This window comes from Spea bombifrons, chromosome 3 (genome assembly GCF_027358695.1).
Source record: "Spea bombifrons isolate aSpeBom1 chromosome 3, aSpeBom1.2.pri, whole genome shotgun sequence".
Taxonomy (NCBI): domain Eukaryota; kingdom Metazoa; phylum Chordata; class Amphibia; order Anura; family Pelobatidae; genus Spea; species Spea bombifrons.
In genome coordinates this window covers 119,793,282-119,815,469 of record NC_071089.1, presented here as the reverse complement: position 1 = coordinate 119,815,469, position 22,188 = coordinate 119,793,282, and the positions used below count along the sequence as shown (strand labels likewise).

General features: G+C 45.9%; 13 non-coding genes across 13 annotated transcripts; all 13 read left to right on the top strand.

Moving 5' to 3' along the window:
* The first annotated feature begins 1,026 nt into the window (after window positions 1-1,026).
* Window positions 1,027-1,100, top strand: TRNAN-GUU (transfer RNA asparagine (anticodon GUU)). Its single transcript has one exon. It is a non-coding gene; the product is annotated as a tRNA-Asn (tRNA).
* A 13,093-nt stretch (window positions 1,101-14,193) lies between these two features.
* TRNAK-CUU (transfer RNA lysine (anticodon CUU)) lies at window positions 14,194-14,266 on the top strand. Its single transcript has one exon. It is a non-coding gene; the product is annotated as a tRNA-Lys (tRNA).
* Window positions 14,267-16,698: 2,432 nt separating this feature from the next.
* Window positions 16,699-16,771, top strand: TRNAK-CUU (transfer RNA lysine (anticodon CUU)). The gene has a single exon. It is a non-coding gene; the product is annotated as a tRNA-Lys (tRNA).
* Window positions 16,772-16,873: 102 nt separating this feature from the next.
* Window positions 16,874-16,946, top strand: TRNAK-CUU (transfer RNA lysine (anticodon CUU)). Its single transcript has one exon. It is a non-coding gene; the product is annotated as a tRNA-Lys (tRNA).
* Window positions 16,947-17,374: 428 nt separating this feature from the next.
* On the top strand, window positions 17,375-17,447 carry TRNAK-CUU (transfer RNA lysine (anticodon CUU)). The gene has a single exon. It is a non-coding gene; the product is annotated as a tRNA-Lys (tRNA).
* Window positions 17,448-18,362: 915 nt separating this feature from the next.
* TRNAK-CUU (transfer RNA lysine (anticodon CUU)) lies at window positions 18,363-18,435 on the top strand. Its single transcript has one exon. It is a non-coding gene; the product is annotated as a tRNA-Lys (tRNA).
* Window positions 18,436-19,022: 587 nt separating this feature from the next.
* TRNAK-CUU (transfer RNA lysine (anticodon CUU)) lies at window positions 19,023-19,095 on the top strand. Its single transcript has one exon. It is a non-coding gene; the product is annotated as a tRNA-Lys (tRNA).
* Window positions 19,096-19,197: 102 nt separating this feature from the next.
* TRNAK-CUU (transfer RNA lysine (anticodon CUU)) lies at window positions 19,198-19,270 on the top strand. Its single transcript has one exon. It is a non-coding gene; the product is annotated as a tRNA-Lys (tRNA).
* A 603-nt stretch (window positions 19,271-19,873) lies between these two features.
* Window positions 19,874-19,946, top strand: TRNAK-CUU (transfer RNA lysine (anticodon CUU)). The gene has a single exon. It is a non-coding gene; the product is annotated as a tRNA-Lys (tRNA).
* Window positions 19,947-20,359: 413 nt separating this feature from the next.
* Window positions 20,360-20,432, top strand: TRNAR-CCU (transfer RNA arginine (anticodon CCU)). The gene has a single exon. It is a non-coding gene; the product is annotated as a tRNA-Arg (tRNA).
* Window positions 20,433-20,534: 102 nt separating this feature from the next.
* Window positions 20,535-20,607, top strand: TRNAK-CUU (transfer RNA lysine (anticodon CUU)). The gene has a single exon. It is a non-coding gene; the product is annotated as a tRNA-Lys (tRNA).
* Window positions 20,608-21,020: 413 nt separating this feature from the next.
* Window positions 21,021-21,093, top strand: TRNAK-CUU (transfer RNA lysine (anticodon CUU)). The gene has a single exon. It is a non-coding gene; the product is annotated as a tRNA-Lys (tRNA).
* Window positions 21,094-21,195: 102 nt separating this feature from the next.
* On the top strand, window positions 21,196-21,268 carry TRNAK-CUU (transfer RNA lysine (anticodon CUU)). Its single transcript has one exon. It is a non-coding gene; the product is annotated as a tRNA-Lys (tRNA).
* The last annotated feature ends 920 nt before the right edge of the window (window positions 21,269-22,188 follow it).

Here is a 22,188-nt window from a genome sequence, read left to right as displayed (position 1 = left end):
GCCCACCCAGGGACGAGTGGCATGTTTTCCTGAAAAATTTCATTCCTGTGTTTGCAACACCAATGACCTAATGATTACATTGAAAGACAGAAATGCGAAATCCTTAAAGCTTTCCAACATTAAGCTAAATCTTCTTATTCCACTTGTGGAAAGTTATTTTCCAGACAAAGCATGCCAATCCTTGCATTAAAAAACACAGGAAAAACTTCTTGGCATTGTGCCAGTTTTGGAACGCTTAGATTATTATTATTAATTTTTTGTTTTTTAACTTAGGCCACGTCTACAATACTACATGTTGTTAATAATTCGGGCAGCCGTTACCAAAATAGTGGCTGGCAAGGGGAGAATGCCGTTTTCATACAATATCATAAACGACACAAGTTGTTAACCCTACGTGCCAATTAATCTTATGCAACGCCAGTTGTGCTTAAACAGAAAAGTGACATTATAAAAACAAAACCAGCAGAGGATGGTTTCGATCCATCGACCTCTGGGTTATGGGCCCAGCACGCTTCCGCTGCGCCACTCTGCTTTCTGTAAAGCTGTTTGTCCGAGGGGAGAATGCTGTTTTCATGCAATATCATCAATGACAGAAGTTATTAACCCTATGTAAAAATGACATTTAGCCGAGGATGGTTTCCATCCATCGACCTCTGGGTTATGGGCCCAGCACGCTTCCGCTGCGCCACTCTGCTTTTCGTGGCTCTTTCTTCACAAATGATAAAACACATTAATTACTGACTTTTTTTTCTCCAAATCTCTTCTTCAAGCTTCGAAAGTGCCAACTTTTTGCCACTTTCTTCCCAAATGATAAAAAACCATGAATATCTGACTTTTTTTTCCAAATCTCTTCTTCAAGATTCGTAAAGACAATTTAGGAGTACACGTTCTCACCATCATGAAATAATGTATAAACAGTTGAGATACAACTGTCAATTCTTCTGCTATGGTCACTAAGCCCTCTGGAATGCTGAAGGTTTAAAGTCATAATCCTCACTGCTTCTCTGAAAAGAGTCACACGTGGTTGTCTCTGTGGCGCAATCGGTTAGCGCGTTCGGCTGTTAACCGAAAGGTTGGTGGTTCAAGCCCACCCAGGGACGAGCGGGACGTTTTCCTGAAAACTTTCATTCCTGTGTTTGCAACACCAATGACCTAATGATTACATTGAAAGACAGAAAGGCAAAATCCTTAAAGCTTTCCAACATTAAGCTTAATCTTCTTATTCCACTTGTGGAAAGTTATTTTCCAGACAAAGCATGCCAATCCTTCCATGAAAAAACACAGTAAAAACTTCTTGGCATAGTGCCAATTTTGGAATGCTTAGATTATTATTATTAATTTTTTGTTTTTTAACTTAGCCCACATCTACAATACTACATGTTGTTAATAATTCGGGCAGCCGTTACCAAAATAGTGGCTGGCAAGGGGAGAATGCCGTTTTCATACAATATCATAAATGACACAAGTTATTAACCCTACATGCCAATTAATCTTATGCAACGCCAGTTCCATTGCACTACTTATGAGTTTGGCAGGTGTCATAGGCTGATTTCATGCCAGCTTTTTCTGATGTTTACTGGTGGGCCTAAGCTTAAACCTTCAGATGACAGAGCCTAGGGGAAATAATATGACAAAAGATTTTTCCCTTCTTTGATAAAGCTTTTGACTTCTTTCTTGTATGTCTAATGGAGCTGGTGACCATCTCGAGTCCTGGCAATTTCTCTAAACGTTCCTAAGATAGCGCTGAGTGCAACAAGTGATAGTAGCCTCGATTCTGTGGGTAACATGCAGATATCACAGCCCGGCTAGCTCAGTCGGTTGAGCTTGAGGCTCTTGATCTCGGGGTCGTGGGTTCGAGCCAAACGTTGAGCGAAGATATCATTTTTAATTCAACCTTTGAAAATCGCAGTTCACAGCCTACGCCTGTATTCCTCCCAACACCAATAAGAGTGATAATATGAAAAAGCCAAAGGCGTTCAGCTTCAAATTAGGATGTATTCATACAGCATCCATTGCACTACTTATGAGCTTGGCAGGTGTCATAGGCAGATTTCATGCCAGCTTTTTCTGATGTTTGCTGGTGGGCCTAAGCTTAAACCTTCAGATGACAGAGCCTAAGGGAAATAATATGACAAAAGATTTTTTCCTTCTTTGATAAAGCTTTTGACTTCTTTCTTGAATGTCAAATGGAGCTGGTGACCATCTCGAGTCCTGGCAATTTCTCTAAACGTTCCTAAGATAGCGCTGAGTGCAACAAGTGATAGTAGCCCCGATTTTGTGGGAAAGATGCAGATGTCGCATCCCGGCTAGCTCAGTCGGTAGAGCATGAGACTCTTAATCTCAGGGTCGTGGGTTCGAGCCCCACGTTGGGCGAACATATAGTTTTTAATGTTAACCTTTGAAAATTGCAGTTCACAGCCTACGCCCGTATTCCTCCCAACACCAATAGGAGTAATAATATGAAAAAGCCAAAGGTGTTCAGCTTCAAATTAGGATGTATTCATACAGCATCCATTGCACTACTTATGATCTGTCATAAGCAGATTTCATGCTTATTTATCATCCAAGGCACACGTTGGGCAAAGATGTGGTTTTTATGGCAATTTCTCTAAAAGTTCCTGAGATACGGGGGCGTGGCTAGCCACGGGACAAGATGGCTGTGTAGTTTGTCTGCTCTCCCTGCAAGCTCAGCATAAGCATTTATTACAGCGACTATATCTACCTCTATCTTCGCCGAAATCAAACGCTGCAGCATGCCCGGTGGCGCTCGAAAATCGGTTAAAAAGTCTTCGGTGCCGGACATTTTCCAACGGAAAACTTCTCAACCGGCTCTTCCTGCACTTACGCCATCTACGCATTTGGGCCTACTTGAGGACATGGCCGCAGAGGCAGTGTGTTCTAAACAGGACATTGCCGATCTAAAGGACTTGGCTCTCACGGTGAAGCAGGATATTATTAACCAAATCCGTGATGAGCTGAAGGACCTGAGGAGGGACATATCTGACATTGGACAACGCACTGACACGCTCGAATGCACCCAATCCACGATGCAACAGGTGCAGCACAAGTTGCAGATGGATATAGCGTCCCTGCGCCAGGAATTACAAACCCTTCATAATGACCACGAGGATCTTGAGAACCGCTCTTGTCGAGACAATATACGTGTCCGTGGAGTGCCGGAGACCTACCTCAACGTTGATGAGGTATTGGCTAGCCTCTTTCGGCAACTCCTTCCTGACACACCGATGGCTCAGATCGCGATTGCACGTGCTCATAGAGCTCTGCGGCCTAAGCCTTCTCCCAGAGACAGACCGAGGGACATCATTGTGAAATTTCGGGATTTTCCCATCAAGGCCGCTCTCATGAAAGATGCCAGGGCCAAGCCACCCACCCTCGACAATGTGGAGGTCCAGTTTTATTCAGATTTGTCTCCTAAGACACTACAACATCGCAATGATTTTAAACCGCTCACCGATCATCTCAGATCGTTAGCAATCCCTTACAGATGGCGCTTCCCGTTCGCGCTACAAGCCTCTACCGATGGCAGAAGCATTACCATTAGAAGCATGGCGGACGCTGACACGCTACTTCGGGAGCTGGATTTGCCACCGCTAAACATTGGCCGTAAGAGACCCAGACAGGAGGCACCACACGACATCGCTACAACCTTCGCGTGACCCTGCCAACACCGACACCGCGACCGACGCAGCGAGGCCTTGAGAGAGGTCACTACACCGGTCCTGAGTTACCAGCTCGCCGCCTTGACTGTCTGGTGCCTGCTTTATAGCACCTTTACACGCCGCCTGACTTCTCGGCTCCCTGGCCGTTGATATGCACTTGTGTGGGACTTTTTCCTGACTTGGCGACAGCTGCCGGCCGCGGACAGATAAGTCTCACATTACACACTACACCCCGCTTGTTTAACACGCCTTGTTTTAGTTTTAGTTTTTGTTATTACCGGCATGGGCGTAGGAGCCCCTAAAAATCTGGGGGGGATAGAATTTTTACTGGTAAGGTATACCTGGCCATTTCACCAACAGGGACTTTATGACATTGCATTATAAATACATAGACATTAATATGTAGTTGGCCCCCCTTTGCAGCTATAACGGCTTCCACTCTTCTGGGAACGATTTCCACAAGATTTTGGAGAGTTTCTGTGGGGAATTTTTGCAACCATGCCTTTATGGACCTTGTTTTGTACACTGGGGCACAGTGATGATGGAATAGAAAAGGACCCTCCCCAAAACTGTTCCCACAAAGTTAGAAGCATAGTGTTGTCCAAAATGTCTTAGTTTATCACCTTCAGCTCATAAAACGTTCTACTAGATGAATGGGAGAAAATTCCCACAGAAACAGAAAAATCTTACAACCACAGATGGACCGCACTGGACACGGCCACAGAGACTACTATGATGTATTCAAGGAACCATCTAAGACTCCTAACACGTCATGCACACAGGAACATATCCACACACTTAAACACTTGAGTAACATACACACGCATGCACACACTTACATACACACACAATAATACACCCCAAAAAATTCCCACACTAATATACCTAGACACATGCCCACTATAACACACCTGGAAACATACTAACATACCCATAAAAACAGATGTGCACAATAACATACCCACAAACATACGCTATCACACCCAGACACGCAAACACATCCTTCACTTACTCTGCCTACCCCTAGATTTAACACGTGGCGCTTTGTATTAGTGATGCCCTAGACCAAGTGTCCAAATGCTACACACAGTGACACACACACTCATTTTAACCAGAAATAGGCCTGGATTTAACCCTAGGTGCCCCTGAGTTAAAGGTGTTACAGGGAATCATTCTCTTCCCTTTAACACACACATGCACTGCTCTTACGCATGCCTGCCCACAAAAACAGATATCTACGCTGCAATTGCCTGCAGATACACACTTGCCAATACTCACACATATGCACTACTCTTATACACGCCTGCCCAAACATACATAAACTGCTCACACACACACACACACACGCCTCCCCATAAATATACACTGCCCTTGCACATACTTACACAGACGTATACACTATAAGACAAATACACTCCTTATATACACACATATACACTGCCCATACACACGTACACCTATACAATGCCCATACACACGTACACATATACAATGCCCATACACACGTACACATATACAATGCCCATACACACGTACACATATACACTGCCCATACAGACGTACACATACACACTGCCCATACAGACGTACACATATACACTGCCCATACAGACATACACATATACACTGCCCATACACACGTACACATATACACTGCCCATACAGACGTACACATACACACTGCCCATACACACTGCCCATACAGACTGCCCATACACACTGCCCATACACACTGCCCATACACACTGCCCATACACACGTACACATATACACTGCCCATACACACGTACACATACACACTGCCCATACACACTGCCCATACACACTGCCCATACACACGTACACATATACACTGCCCATACACACGTACACATATACACTGCCCATACACGCTGCCCATACACATATACACTGCCCTCATATGCGCGTGCCCATACACACACATATACACACACATATGCCTGCCCAAGTGCCCATACACATTCATAAACATTGCCCATATACATGCCTCACCATATGTATATGCACACACACATATCAGACCCCCCCCTCCGTTTTGCACATCAGACCCCCCCTCCGTTTTGCACATCAGACCCCCCCCTCCGTTTTGCACATCAGACCCCCCCTCGGTTTTGCACATCAGACCCCCCCCCCCTCCGTTTTGCACATCAGACCCCCCCTCCGTTTTGCACATCAGACCCCCCCCTCCGTTTTGCACATCAGACCCCCCCCCTCCGTTTTGCACATCAGACCCCCCCCTCCGTTTTGCACATCAGACCCCCCCCTCCGTTTTGCACATCAGACCCCCCCCTCCGTTTTGCACATCAGACCCCCCCCCCTCCGTTTTGCACATCAGACCCCCCCCCTCCGTTTTGCACATCAGACCCCCCCCCTTCGTTTTGCACATCAGACCCCCCCCTCCGTTTTGCACATCAGACCCCCCCCTCCGTTTTGCACATCAGACCCCCCCCTCCGTTTTGCACATCAGACCCCCCCTCCGTTTTGCACATCAGACCCCCCCCCTCCGTTTTGCACATCAGACCCCCCCCCTCCGTTTTGCACATCAGACCCCCCCCCTCCGTTTTGCACATCAGACCCCCCCCCCCTCCGTTTTGCACATCAGACCCCCCCCCTCCGTTTTGCACATCAGACCCCCCCCCTCCGTTTTGCACATCAGACCCCCCCCCTCCGTTTTGCACATCAGACCCCCCCCCTCCGTTTTGCACATCAGATATCCCCCTTCCCCCCCTTTTTGCACATCTCTTACCTTTCTCTTCCTCTTTGCCCTCTGGTTTGCTGCTGACTCTCATTGCAGTGCGGCTGCCCACAGCTGTTTATTCTGAGCGCCGGGGCTGGGATATAAACGTCATATCCCGTCGCCCGGCGCTCAGTGACTGGTAAGTGTTACTTTAATGTTGGACTGGTTAGGGAAATCCCCAACCAGTCCTGCACGCTGCAGCTGCTGATCGGGCCGCTGGGCGCAGACGGCATTCACCTCACACAGCCCTGGGGGGGATTTCTCTATTATCGGTCCCCCCCGCATGATTTCCTGGGGGGGATCCATCCCCCCCGTCCCCCCCGGTTCCTACGCCCGTGATTACCGGGGACACTTGCCGACAGGCGACAAGCACCCTGCTCGGTTTGCATGCATACACGGGTTGCTGATGGTGGCCATGTTCATGTACACGAAGGGGCGCCTTATTGCTGTGAGGAGGTAGTCTTACTTTATCTTGGGTTTGTGGGGAGGCTGTTGAGTCCCGCGAGTAGTTAGTTCCCCCTTTATGACCTTTATGGTCCTTCTATTGCTTGACGGCGGAGACTTCAACTCGGTTTGGGATCCTTTCATGGATATACGGAGCCCTACCAACACACAGCACGCGTCACCTAACTCGAAGCACCTCAGAGACTTTGCCCGGACATCAGCTCTAGTGGACATTTGGCGGCTTCTCCATCCTAAAATGTTAGACTTTTCTTTTTTCTCACACCCCCATAACTCATATTCCCGCATTGACTTTATTTTTTTGAGCCAGGGCATGGTCACGTCGGATATGTCTTCTTCCATCCACCCCATCTCGTGGTCGGACCACGGTGCAGTGGAATGCTCCATTGTGCTTCCCGCCACCCAGAGTGCTCGTCCCACTTGGCAGTTGGATGAGTTCCTACTGACTGACCCAGCAGTGCTAGCAGAGGTTCTATCTGAATGTGAATCTGTGTGAATACTTTCGCTTCAATGAGCTTCCTGACGTCAATCCAGCCCTGATCTGGACGGCCCATAAAGCTGTTATCCGAGGTTCCTTTCTCAAAATCGCCGCTCGCTGCAAACGGGCGAGACATCTAGAAGAGAAGACACTTACAGTGAAGTGGAAATCACAAAGCATATCTAAAATTATCGACAGCCACCACAATTCCTGGGTAAACCCGGTGGACATTGCGAACCAATTTGCTATGTTTTATAAATCATTTTATGATGGCAACAAAGCTCCCATTAATCAGAATGGCAACATACATGTATCTAACTTTCTGGACTCACTCTCACTGCCACACTTATCCTCGAATCACAGGACTTTTTTGAACAGCCCCTTCACAGAAGAGGAACTCAGGCGTGCACTTTCCTCCATCAAATCCTCTAAGGCTCCTGGACCGGACGGGCTTCCGGGCTCGTACTACAAGAAGTTTTCCTCGACGCTGAGTCCAAGGCTACTCACCCTTTTTAACAGCTTTTTTAGATGGCCAACCGATGCCTCAGGAAATGCTCACAGCCATGATTATTGTTATTCACAAGGAGGGCAAGGACCCTGCTAACTGCGGAAGCTATCGCCCCATCTCCCTTATCAATGCGGATACGAAGTTACCGTATTGGCTCGAATATAGGCCGCACTTTTTTCCCCCACTTTAAGTCTTTAAAGTGGGGGTGCGGCCTATATTCGGGGTCTAGCGCCCGACGCCCGGGACATGCAGTCCCGGGCGCCGGGCAGGCAGCGGGGTTAGGATACAGATCCCCCGCAGCGGTGCAGGGGACCTGCATCCTACTCCCCGATACGCTCAGACAGCCTCCCCTGCCAGCACTTCCCACGGGGGGGGTGCCGGCACGGGAGGTTGTCTAAGCGCATCATGCGGACCGTCCGCACGATGCGTTTTACCTCTGCCCAGCCCCGACTTACCGAAGCAGAATCTCGGGTGTCTTGCGGGGCCGGCGGGGGACATCTACGCAATACGCGTATACAACTTCCGGTGCCGCATATACAACTTCCGGGGGGGGGGGGGACAGAGTGGCAACATGTTTTTTTTGGTGCTTTTTTAAAGAAAAAAACTTTTTCTTTAAAAAAGCACCAAACTTTTAGGGTGCGGCCTATATACGGGGGCGGCCTATATCCGAGCCAATACGGTATATGCAAAACTATTGGCGACACGTTTGGGTTCTATCATCTCCTCTCTGATCCACCCGGACCAGGTGGGATTCATACTCCACAGAGAGGCGCCAGACAACATCAGGCGCACCCTCGATCTTATTAAAGTTGCGATATCCACACACCAACCGATGATGCTCCTTGCATTAGACGCTGAGAAGGCGTTCGACCGCATAGACTGGCAGTACATGTGGCAAGTGCTGCTATCGTTAGGATTTGACGGTCGCTTTCTCCAGGGTGTTCAAGCTCTATACAACTCCCCGATGGCGACAATAGCACTTATGGGCCACGAGTCGTCTCCTTTTCGTGTGCAGAATGGTACCAGACAGGGATGCCCGTTATCGCCTCTCCTTTTTGCCATTTGCCTTGAGCCACTGGCGATCGCGATCCGATCTCACCCAGATGTGCGGGGGGTGGAGGTGCATGGCAAGCAATACAAGCTCGGTCTGTTCGCAGATGATATCTTACTCACGGTGACGAACCCACTCGTCTCGCTTCCGAATTTGTATTCGACCCTGCAAATATTCTCCAGTATCTCAGGCTATAAAGTTAATGACTCAAAATGCGAAGCCTTGAACATTAACTTGGGTGACCCGGAGCTACACTCTATAGCGTCTACTTTTAAGTTTTCCTGGAAATCTTCTTCTCTCACCTATTTAGGTATCAAGATCACCAACTCACCAGCGGCGATGTTCCAGGCGAACTACACACCATTACTGAGCTCCTTATGTGCGGAAATTATGCAATGGTCCACCTATCCCATCTCCTGGTTTGGGCGCATTTCCGCAACCAAAATGAACACTCTGCCCAAGCTGCTATATCTATTTCAGGCTTTACCTACTCATCTTTGTCAACTCAACCTGGAGGCCTTCCAATCGTTTCTATTTCGGTTTGTGTGGAATTTTAAAAGGGCCAGGATCAATAGAGACACGCTCTACATGCCGACACGCAAGGGGGGTCTTAATATGCCGAACCTCTACCTCTACTACCTGGTGGCCAGAGTGTCGCAGTTGGAATCTTGGTCCCTCCCGGAAGGTACCCTCCCATGGGTAGACATTGAGATGTCCTTTGTGCCATTCAGTCAACTTCGCCACCTTCTCTGGACGGATCTCTCTGGGCTACCTCTCGATACTCCTCTGTCATCAATGGGGGCCTCCCTCTCTGTCTGGAAGTCGTGCCGGGCTGCTCTAGCAGGGGCTACACCCCCCTTGATTCCCGTGTTCTATAACCCGGCGTTCCCGGCTGGACTGACACCGAGGAGCTTCCAGTGGTGGCTGGAGAGGGATCTTGTGTACTTGGGCCAGATGATTCATCAGAATACAGTCATTTCGTTCAGGTCACTTCGGAAGACGCGGAATATACCCCCTGCGGAACTATTTCGTTACCTCCAGATCAGACACTTTTTGCTTTCATTGTTGTCAAGACACCCAATGGACGAAACTACGCTGTTCGAGAAACGTTTTCTCACGCGGAAGCGTCTGAAACATGCTATCTCTTCCTACTATGGTCACTTTCTTGCTTGTCATTCCGGCTCCTCCCCTCCGTACAGACGCCGCTGGCATTCCGATCTAGATTGTGATTTTCCAACAGAGGTCTGGGAGAGGGCGGCACTCTCCACCCATAAACTTACAGTATGCTCAGCTGTGAAGGAACGGCTTTACAAAGTCGTATCCCGCTGGTACCTCTCTCCGACTCGTTTATCACATATATTTCAACTGCCTCATTCGTCATGCTTCAGGGGTTGTGGGCTACCCGGTACCTACCTGCACGCGTGGTGGAGTTGCACCCTGTCACAAAGTTCTTGAGAATACAAGTGAGGAACCCAGTATGCAGTAAAGGCACTGATGAATCAAAGAGTCAGGAGTGGAGAAGGCAGCGAAGTCAAGAACAGGCACAGGTCAGCAACGGAGAGACAATCAGGTAAGTAAACTTGTAATGCACTGCTCAGCTGGAACAATAACCGAGCACTGAATGGAAGTCAGTGCTCGGCTTTTGAATCTGACGCTTAGACCAGACTCCGCCCCCAACGGGTGACGTAACGTTAGTCACGTAACGTCGTCTCCAGGGAGGCAGGCTATAAGAGAGGGGGCGTGGTTCGCCCCCGTACGTACCGCCCATCACTTGCGATAGGGATATCGGGAAGGACCTGCCCCGGGTGCTTGCTGGATGCTGGCACCTCGAAGCAAGGTCCCGGAACTGCGGGAGAGGTAAGTTTCGAGTACCCGCTAGCCGCGGGTACTTGGGGGAATTACTGCGTTGTGGTCCGTGACACGGACCGTGACACACCCTGATCCAGCCGATCTGGCAGAACTCCTTCTACAAGCTCTCCCAAGCCCTGCCCTTACGAAAAAATTACTGCAGTTTTTCTGAAGTAATACTGCAGTTTTTTGGACATGAAAAAACTGCAATACTGCACTTTTACTGCAGTATTACTGCACATTTACTGCAGTTTTACTGCATTTGTACTTCACTGTACTGCAGTTTTACTGCAGTTATTTTTGTACGGAAGTACAAATGCAATAAAGCTACAGTACATTGAAGTACAACTGTAGGTTTGCAATATAAAAAAAGTGCAGTAAATGTGCAGTAAAAGTGCAGTAAAAGTGCAGTAAAACTGCAGTACAGTGAAGTACAAATGAAGTAAAAGTGCAGTAAATGTGCAGTAATACTGCAGTAAATGTGCAGTATTGCAGTTTTTTCATGTCCAAAAAACTGCAGTATTACTTCAGAAAAACTGCAGTAATTTTTTGTAAGGGTGGGCTTTACACTTCAGGGTACACCGGAGGTGGCTTTGCTGGTGATGGACGCCGCAGAACCGACACTCTCTGCCCATAACCACAAACTCGTTCACCGCATTTGTGCGTCGATGAAACTGACGATTGCGTGGAGATGGAAGGGCTCCCCGCCGGCTGAAGCCGAAATTCAGTCTGCTATATGGAACCTTATTGTCATGGAACACTTGACGGCCAAATTGAAAGACGACATGCCTGCGTTTGTGGACATTTGGGAACCTTGGCTCGTCACCCACACGGATATCACGGCCAGCTCGGCCCTGCTCCATCTCTAAGCAGTTGTACTCTCCTCGACGGTCGCCATCTCCTGCTATCCCCCCCTTTTCTCCTCTTCTCTCCCTGATTTCCACTTCTTCCCCTTTACTTCCTGCTTTGTTTTATCTTTTCTACATAACACAAAATCCCTCCGCTACAGCTTGATAATCTGCGATTCCGGTACACATTGCTATGCTTATTACCACAGTCATGTTATTTGCTACATCTGTATTCGATATATTGTGCTGATTTATTATTTACATTGTAGTTATCTTGTATAACCTGTTGTTCAGCTCAGTGTTGCGAACTTCATTTTTTTTTTTTTTTTTTTTTTAAACGCTTAATCAAAACAAAACAAAATATCCAGTCCTTATTCGTTACTGTATTTGGTACTACAATAAATTGTATATTTGTTTAAGGACAAATTATGAGCAAACAAACACTATAATTCTGGCCCCACCGAATGAAAGAAAAACAACAAAAAAGTAAATTACAGGATATTTAGTATAAGCTGTAAATATAACAGCCAAAGGTCAGTCACAAATACCATATCATTCATACATCAGTCATACTTGGGAGGAGATGAGAGACATATAGGGGCTAGCTGTTGGTCATAGATTAAGTCGTGATAAATTGTCCGCCCAGGGGTAAAAAAAAAAAAATAAAAAAAAGTAGGTAAATATTAGGTAGTAATTTATGTATATATATAAAAAAGGAAGTAAAAAGATTAATCCTCAAGTAGAAACTCTAACATTCTAAGAATCAATATCACAAAAATGTTTCCAAGGTCGCCAGATATTGTCAAATTTGGCAAGTTTATAAATTTTCGTATAATATCCTCTTTCCATTAGATACTGATGGTTAATTTGATTAATAACTAATCTCCAGTTAAATAAACCTGCCTGTCTCCAGTGCCTAGCTATGCATATCTTTGCGGCCATAAGAACATGCGTAATTAGGATTCTATGATTTAGACAATAATTCTCAAGTCCCAGGGGGAAAAGGAACACCTGTGAATCTAGTTGTTCCTGACAGGGGAAAAGTGAACCGAGTAGTTGCCAAAGATTGTTTCTTAAATTTAACAGTTGCGGGCACTCCCACCAAATATGGGCAAAAGTGCCCGTATGGGAGAGGCAACGCCAGCATCTATTTGAATGTACAGTGCTGATTTTGTTGAGTCTAGTTGGGACCAGGTACCATCTATAGGTTATCTTAATGTAAGTCTCTATTAGATTTATTGAGTGGACACATTTTTTTGTATGGACAAAGGCCTGACGCCATTGGTCCAAGGAGAACTCAATACCTAGATCACTTTCCCACTTCAGGATCAGTGGGTCTTTCTCATCTTTTTGCAAAGATAATAAAAGTATAGATGAGCTTGAGATTTGTTTCTTGTTTTTATGTGTTGTTAACCAATGTTCTAATTCAGGGTTGCTATCAATTCCTACCTGGTTGATAAGGTTCTTCATCCTCAAATAAGAGAATAGTTCAGATGGTGGTAAGGTAAAAGATTTACATAACTGGGGAAAGGGTATAATGGAGTTTTGATCTAACAAATTACCAATACAGGAAATGGCGCATCCTTGCCATCTGGTCAGGTCTATATCTCTAATAAAAATAAAATCGAATGGCCTCAATAGGGGTGGAGGTCATAAGAGTTCTCTTTATTCCCATAGTTAGTTTTAGTTTGGAAAGTGTTTTAAGTGTATCAAAAATTATGGGATTCAAGACTTTTATGTTTTTCAATCTAAGTGTATCCGCCCAAAAAAGAGAGTATAATTCACCAAATCCAAATGTCTAATTCCTCTATATATAGCCATTTTGGGAAGTTATTGGATTTTTTGTCCCAAGCCAGATAGTGGGTCAGCATTGTAGCTTCATGGAGTTTGTTAATACTAGGGTGGAGTGTTGCGAACTTCATTTGACACTTGATAGTGTTTATGTACCTGCTCTGTTCTTTCTTCGCGGAGGTCAATAAACATTGATAAAAAAAAAAAAAAAAAAGTTCCTGAGATACTGCTGAGTGCAACAAGTGATAGTAGCCCCGATTTTGTGGGGAACATGCAGGATCACAGCCTGGCTATCTCAGTCGGTAAAGCACGAGACTCTTAATCTCAGGCTTGTGGGTTCGAGCCCCACGTTGGGCGAAGATATAGCTTTTATGTCAACCTTTGAAAATCGCAGTTCACAGCCTACGCCCGTATTCCTCCCAATACCAATAAGACTGATAATATGAAAATGCTAAAGGCGTTCAGCTTCAAATTAGGATGTATTCATACAGCATCCATTGCGCTACTTATGAGCTTGGCATGTGTCATACGCAGATTTCATGCTTATTTATCGTCCACTAAAAGCCCACCAGTGGAGTACATGCAGGTATAGCAGCCCGGCTAGCTCAGTCAGAAGAGCATGAGACTCTAAATCTCAGGGTCGTGGGATCGAGCCCCACGTTGGGCGAATATGTGGTTTTTATGGCAATTTCTCTAAAAGTTCCTGAGATACTACTGAGTGCAACAAGTGATAGTAGCCCCGATTTTGTGGGAAAAACACAGGATTGCAGCCCGGCTAGCTCAGTAGGTAGAGCATGAGACTCTTAATCTCAGGGTCGTGGGTTCAAGCCCCACGTTGGGCAAAGATATAGTTTTTATGTCAACCTTTGAAAATTGCAGTTCACAGCCTACGCCCGTATTCCTCCCAACACCAATAAGAGTGATAATATGAAAAAGCCAAAGGCGTTCAGCTTCAAATTAGGATGTATTTATACAGCATCCATTGCACTACTTATGAGCTTGGCAGGTGTCATAGGCTGATTTCATGCCAGCTTTTTCTGATGTTTACTGGTGGTCTTAAGCTTAAACATTCAGATGACAGAGCCTAGGGGAAATAATATGACAAAATATTTTTCCCTTCTTTGATAAAGCTTTTGACTTCTTTCATGTATGTCAAATGGAGCTGGTGACCATCTCGAGTCCAGGCAATTTCTCTAAACGTTCGTAAGATAGCGCTGAGTGCAACAAGTGATATTAGCCTCGATTCTGTGGGGTCAGCACAGGTCTCACAGCCCGGCTAGCTTAGTCAGTAGAACATGAGACTCTTAATCTCAAGGTCGTTGGTTCGATCCCCACGTAAGGCGAAGATGTGGTTTTTGTGTCAACCTTTGAAAATTGCAGTTCACAGTCTACGCCCGTATTCCTCCCAACACCAATAAGAGTGATAATATGAAAAAGCCAAAGGCGTTTACCTTCAAATTAGGATGTATTTATACAGTACACATTGCACCACTTATGAGCTTGGCAGGTGTCATAGGCAGATTTCATGCCAGCTTTTTCTGATGTTTACTGGTGGGCCTAAACTTAAACCTTCAGATGACAGAGCCTAGGGGAAATAATATGACAAAAGATTTTTCCCTTCTTTGATAAAGCTTTTGGCTTCTTTCTTCTATGTCAAATGGAGCTGGTGACCATCTCGAGTCCTGGCAATTTCTCTAAACGTTCCTAAGATACTGCTGAGTGCAACAAGTGATAGTAACCCCGATTCTGTGGGTACTATGCAGATATCCCAGCCCGGCTAGCTCAGTCGGTAGAACATGAGACTCTTAATCTCAGGGTCGTGGGTTCGAGCCCCACGTTGGGCGAAGATGTAGTTTTTCTGTCAACCTTTGAAAATTGCAGTTCACAGCCTACGCCCGTATTCCTCCCAACACCAATAAGAGTAATAATATGAAAAAGCCAAAGGCGTTCAGCTTCAAATTAGGATGTATTTATACAGCATCCATTGCACTACTTATGAGCTTGGCAGGTGTCATAGGCAGTTTTCATGCCAGCTTATTTTGATGTTTACTGGTGGGCCTAAACTTAAACCTTCAGATGACAGAGCCTAGGGGAAATAATATGACAAAAGATTTTTCCCTTCTTTGATAAAGCTTTTGACTTCTTTCTTCTATGTCAAATGGAGCTGGTGACCATCTCGAGTCCTGGCAATTTCTCTAAACGTTCCTAAGATAGCGCTGAGTGCGACAAGTGAAAGTAGCCTCGATTCTGTGGGGTCAGCACAAGTATCACAGCCCGGCTAGCTTAGTCAGTAGCGCATGAGACTCTTAATCTCAAGGTCGTGGGTTCGAGCCCCATGTTTGGCGAAGATATAGATTTTCTGTCAAACTTTGAAAATTGCAGTTCACAGCCTACGCCCGTATTCCTCCCAACACCAATAAGAGTGATAATATGAAAAAGCCAAAGGCATTCAGCTTCAAATTAAGATGTATTTATACAGCACACATTGCACTACTTATGAGCTTGGCAGGTGTCATAGGCAGATTTCATGCCAGCTTTTTCTGATGTTTGCTGGTGGGCCTAAACTTAAACCTTCAGATGACAGAGCCTAGGGGAAATAATATGACAAAAGATTTTTCCCTTCTTTGATAAAGCTTTTGACTTCTTTCTTCTATGTCAAATGGAGCTGGTGACCATCTGGAGTCCTGGCAATTTCTCTAAACGTTCCTAAGATAGCGCTGAGTGCAACAAGTGATAATAGCCCCGATTCTGTGGGACTAACAAAAATGTCACAGCCCGGCTAGCTCAGCCGGTAGAGCATGAGACTCTTAATCTCAAGGTCGTTGGTTAGATCCCCACGTTAGGCGAAGATGTGGTTTTTGTGTCAACCTTTGAAAATTGCAGTTCACAGCCTACGCCGGTATTCCTCCCAACACCAATAAGAGTGATAATATGTAAAAGCCAAAGGCGTTTAGCTTCAAATTAGGATGTATTTATACAGCATCCATTGCGCTACTTATGAGCTTGGCAGGTGTCATAGGCAGATTTCATGCCAGCTTTTTCTGATGTTTACTGGTGGGCCTAAACTTAAACCTTCAGATGACAGAGCCTAGGGGAAATAATATGACAAAAGATTTTTCCCTTCTTTGATAAAGCTTTTGGCTTCTTTCTTCTATGTCAAATGGAGCTGGTGACCATCTCGAGTCCTGGCAATTTCTCTAAACGTTCCTAAGATAGCGCTGAGTGCAACAAGTGATAGTAGCCCCGATTCTGTGGGTACTATGCAGATATCCCAGCCCGGCTAGCTCAGTCGGTAGAGCATGAGACTCTTAATCTCAGGGTCGTGGGTTCGAGCCCCACATTGGGCAAAGATGTGGTTTTTATGGCAATTTCTCTAAAAGTTCCTGAGATACTGCTGATTGCAACAAGTGATAGTAGCCCCGATTTTGTGACAGACATGCGAGATCACAGCCCGGCTAGCTCAGTCGGTAGAGCATGAGACTCTTAATCTCAGAGTCGTGGGTTCGAGCCCCACGTTGGGCGAAGATATAGTTTTTCTGTCAACCTTTGAAAATTGCAGTTCACAGCCTACGCCGGTATTCCTCCCAACACCAATAAGAGTGATAATATGAAAAAGCCAAAGGCGTTCAGGTTCAAATTAGGATGTATTTATACAGCATCCATTGCACTACTTATGAGCTTGGCAGGTGTCATAGGCAGATTTCATGCCAGCTTATTTTGATGTTTACTGGTGGGCCTAAACGTAAACCTTCAGATGACAGAGCCTAGGGGAAATAATATGACAACATTTTTTTCCCTTCTTTGATAAAGCTTTCGACTTCTTTCTTGTATGTCAAATGGAGCTGGTGACCATCTCGATTCCTGGTAATTTCTCTAAACGTTCGTAAGATAGCGCTGAGTGCAACAAGTGATAGTAGCCTCGATTCTGTGGGGTTAGCACAGATATTACAGCCCGGCTAGCTCAGTCGGTAGAGCATGAGACTCTTAATCTCAGAGTCGTGGGTTCGAGCCCCACGTTGGGCAAAGATGTAGTTTTTCTGTCAACCTTTGAAAATTGCAGTTCACAGCCTACGCCCGTATTCCTCCCAACACCAATAAGAGTGATAATATGAAAAAGCCAAAGGCGTTCAGCTTCAAATTAGGATGTGTTTATACAGCATCCATTGCACTACTTATGAGCTTGGCAGGTGTCATAGGCAGATTTCATGCCAGCTTTTTTTGATGTAAACTTAAACCTTCAGATGACAGAGCCTAGGGGAAATAATATGACAAAAGATTTTTCCCTTCTTTGATAAAGCTTTTGAATTCTTTCTTCTATGTCAAATGGAGCTGGTGACCATCAGGAGTCCTGGCAATTTCTCTAAACGTTCCTAAAATAGCGCTGAGTGCAACAAGTGATAGTAGCCCCGATTCTGTGGGGCGAACACAGATGTCGCAGCCTGGCTAGCTTAGTCAGTAGAGCATGAGACTCTTAGACTCAGGGTCGTGGGTTTGAGCCCCACGTTGGGCAAAGATGTAATTCTTGTGTCAACATTTGAAAATTGCAGTTCACAGCCTACGCCCGTATTCCTCCCAACACCAATAAGACTGATAATATGAAAAAGCCAAAGGTGTTCAGCTTCAAATTAGGATGTATTTATACAGTACACATTGCATCACTTATGAGCTTGGCAGATGTCATAGGCAGATTTCATGCCAGATTTTTTTGATGTTTACTGGTGGGCCTAAACTTAAACCTTCAGATGACAGAGCCTAGAGGAAATAATATGACAAAAGATTTTTCCCTTCTTTGATAAAGCTTTTGGCTTCTTTCTTCTATGTCAAATGGAGCTGGTGACCATCTCGAGTCCTGGCAATTTCTCTAAACGTTCCTAAGATAGCGCTGAGTGCAACAAGTAATAGTATCCCCGATTCTGTGGGTAACATGTAGTTATCAAAGCCCGGCTAGCTCAGTCGGTAGAGCATGAGACTCTTAATCTCAGGGTCGTGGGTTCGAGCCCCACGTTGGGCGAAGATGTGCTTTTTATGGCAATTTCTCTAAAAGTTCCTGAGATACTGCTGAGTGCAGCAAGTGATAGTAGCCCCGATTTTGTGGGGAACATGCAAGATCACAGCCCGGCTAGCTCAGTCGGTAGAGCATGAGACTCTTAATCTCAGGGTCATGGGTTCGAGCCCCACGTTGGGCGAAGATGTGGTTTTTATGGCAATTTATCTAAAAGTTTCTGAGATACCGCTGAGTGCAACAAGTGATAGTAGCCCCGATTTTTTGAGGAACATGCGGGATCACAGCCCGGCTATCTCAGTCGGTAGAACATGAGACTCTTCATTTCAGGGTCGTGGGTTCGAGCCCCACGTTGGGCTAAGATATAGTTTTTATGTCAACCTTTGAAAATCGCAGTTCACAGCCTACGCCCGTATTCCTCCCAATACCAATAAGACTGATAATATGAAAATGCTAAAGGCGTTCATCTTCAAATTAGGATGTATTCATACAGCATCCATTGCGCTACTTATGAGCTTGCCATGTGTCATTCGCAGATTTCATGCTTATTTATCGTCCACTAAAAGCCCACCAGTGGGGGACATGCAGGTATAGTAGCCCGGCTAGCTCAGTCGGTAGAGCATGAGACTCTTAATCTCAGGGTCGTGGGTTCGAGCCCCACGTTGGGCGAAGATGTGGTTTTTATGGCAATTCCTCTAAAAGTTCCTGAGATACTGCTGAGTGCAACAAGTGATAGTAGCCCCGATTTTGTGGGGAACATGAAGGATCACAGCCCGGCTAGCTCAGTCGGTAGAGCATGAGACTCTTAATCTCAGGGTCGTGGGTTCGAGCCCCACGTTGGGCGTAGATGTGGTTTTTATGTCAACCTTTGAAAATTGCAGTTCACAGCCTACGCCGGTATTCCTCCCAACACCAATAAGAGTGATAATATGAGAAAGCCAAAGGTGTTCAGCTCCAAATTAGGATGTATTTATACAGCATCCATTGCACTACTTATGAGCTTGGCAGGTGTCATAGGCAGATTTCATGCCAGCTTTTTCTGATGTTTGCTGGTGGGCCTAAGTTTAAACCTTCAGATGACAGAGCCTAGGGGAAATAATATGACAAAAGATTTTTCCCTTCTTTGATAAAGCTTTTGACTTCTTTCTTGTATGTCAAATGGAGCTGGTGACCATCTCGAGTCCTGGCAATTTCTCTAAACGTTCCTAAGATAGCGCTGAGTGCAACAAGTAATAGTAGCCCCGATTCTGTGGGGTTTGCACAAATGTCACATCCCGGCTGGCTCAGTCGGTAGCGCTTGAGACTCTTAATCTCAGGGTCGTGGGTTCGAGCCCCATGTTGGGCAAAGATGTGGTTTTTATGGCAATTTCTCTAAAAGTTCCTGAGATACTGCTGAGTGCAACAAGTGATAGTAGCCCCGATTTTGTGGGGAACATGCAAGATCACAGCCCGGCTAGCTCAGTCGGTAGAGCATGAGACTCTTAATCTCAGGGTCGTGGGTTCGAGCCCCACGTTGGGCGAAGATGTGTTTTTTTATGGCAATTTCTCAAAAAGTTCCTGAGATACCGCTGAGTGCAACAAGTGATAGTAGCCCCGATTTTGTGGGGAACATGCAGGATCACAGCCCGGCTATCTCAGTCGGTAGAACATGAGACTCTTAATCTCAGGGTCGTGGGTTAGAGCCCCACGTTGGGCGAAGATATAGTTTTTATGTCAACCTTTGAAAATCGCAGTTCACAGCCTACGCCCGTATTCCTCCCAATACCAATAAGACTGATAATATGAAAATGCTAAAGGCGTTCATCTTCAAATTAGGATGTATTCATACAGCATCCATTGCGCTACTTATGAGCTTGCCATGTGTCATACGCAGATTTCATGCTTATTTATCGTCCACTAAAAGCCCACCAGTGGGGTACATACAGGTATAGTAGCCCGGCTAGCTCAGTCAGTAGAGCATGAGACTCCTAATCTCAGGGTCATGGGTTCGAGCCCCACGTTGGGCGAAGATGTGGTTTTTATGGCAATTCCTCTAAAAGTTCCTGAGATACTGCTGAGTGCAACAAGTGATAGTAGCCCCGATTTTGTGGGGTAATTGAAGCATCACAGCCCGGCTAGCTCAGTCGGTAGAGCATGAGACTCTTAATCTCAGGGTCGTGGGTTCGAGCCCCACGTTGGGCGAAGATACAGTTTTTATGTCAACCTTTAAATATTGCAGTTCATAGCTTACGCCCGTATTCCTCCCAACACCAATAAGAGTGATAATATGAAAATGCTAAAGGCGTTCATCTTCAAATTAGGATGTATTCATACAGCATCCATTGCACTACTTATGAGCTTGGCATGTGTCATACCCAGATTTCATGCTTATTTATCGTCCACTAAAAGCCCACCAGTGGGGCACATGCATGTATAGCAGCCTGGCTAGCCCAGTCAGTAGAGCATGAGACTCTTAATCTCAGGGCTGTGGGTGCGGGCCCCACGTTGGGCAAACATGTGGTTTTTATGGCAATTTCTCTAAACGTTCCTAAGATAGCGCTGAGTGCAACAAGTGATAGTAGCCCCGATTCTGTGGGTAGCATGCTGATGTCACAGCCCGGCTAGCTCAGTCGGTAGAGCATGAGACTCTTAATCTCAGGGTCGTGGGTTCGAGCCCCACGTTGGGCGATGATGTGGTTTTTATGGCAATTTCTCTAAAAGTTCCTGAGGTACTGCTGAGTGCAACAAGTGATAGTAGCCCCGATTTTGTGGGGCACATGAAGGATCACAGCCCGGCTAGCTCAGTCGGTAGAGCATGAGACTCTTAATCTCAGGGTCGTGGGTTCGAGCCCCGCGTTGGGCGAATATGTGGTTTTTATGGCAATTTCTCTAAAAGTTCCTGAGATACTGCTGAGTGCAACAAGTGATAGTAGCCCCGATTTTGTGGGGTACATGAGGGATCACAGCCCGGCTAGCTCAGTCGGTAGAACATGAGACTCTTAGTCTTAGGGCCGTGGGTTCGAGCCCCACGTTGGGCGAAGGTATAGTTTTTATGTCAACCTTTGAAAATTGCAGTTCACAGCCTACGCCGGTATTCCTCCCAACACCAATAAGAGTGATAATATGAAAAAGCCAAAGGCGTTCAGCTTCAAATTAGGATGTATTTATACAGCATCCATTGCGCTACTTATGAGCTTGGCAGGTGTCATAGGCAGATTTCATGCCAGCTTTTTCTGATGTTTGCTGGTGGGCCTAAGTTTAAACCTTCAGATGACAGAGCCTAGGGGAAATAATATGACAAAAGATTTTTCCCTTCTTCGATAAAGCTTTTGGCTTCTTTCTTGTATGTCAAATGGAGCTGGTGACCATCTCGAGTCCTGGCAATTTCTCTAAACGTTCCTAAAATAGCGCTGAGTGCAACAAGTGATAGTAGCCCCGATTCTGTGGGGTTGACACAAACGTCACAGCCTGGCTAGTTCAGTCGGTAGAGCACGAGACTCTTAATCTCAGGGTCGTGGGTTCGAGCCCCACGTTGGGCGAAGATATGGTTTTTATGGCAATTTCTCTATAAAAGGGGGGAAATGAGCGGGGAGTGTTAAGACGCTGCTCCTGCGACCAGGAGGATTCTGGTATCTTCTACTCTGGGAATGTCGTGGAACTTAAAGTGGATTCTTGTTTAGCGATGGCACCTATCCTGAGGAAGAAATCCTACGCATAATTCTGAAATATGTATCCTTACGCTCTTAAACAGAGGGCATTAAATCTATTATTGTTAAAGCACTT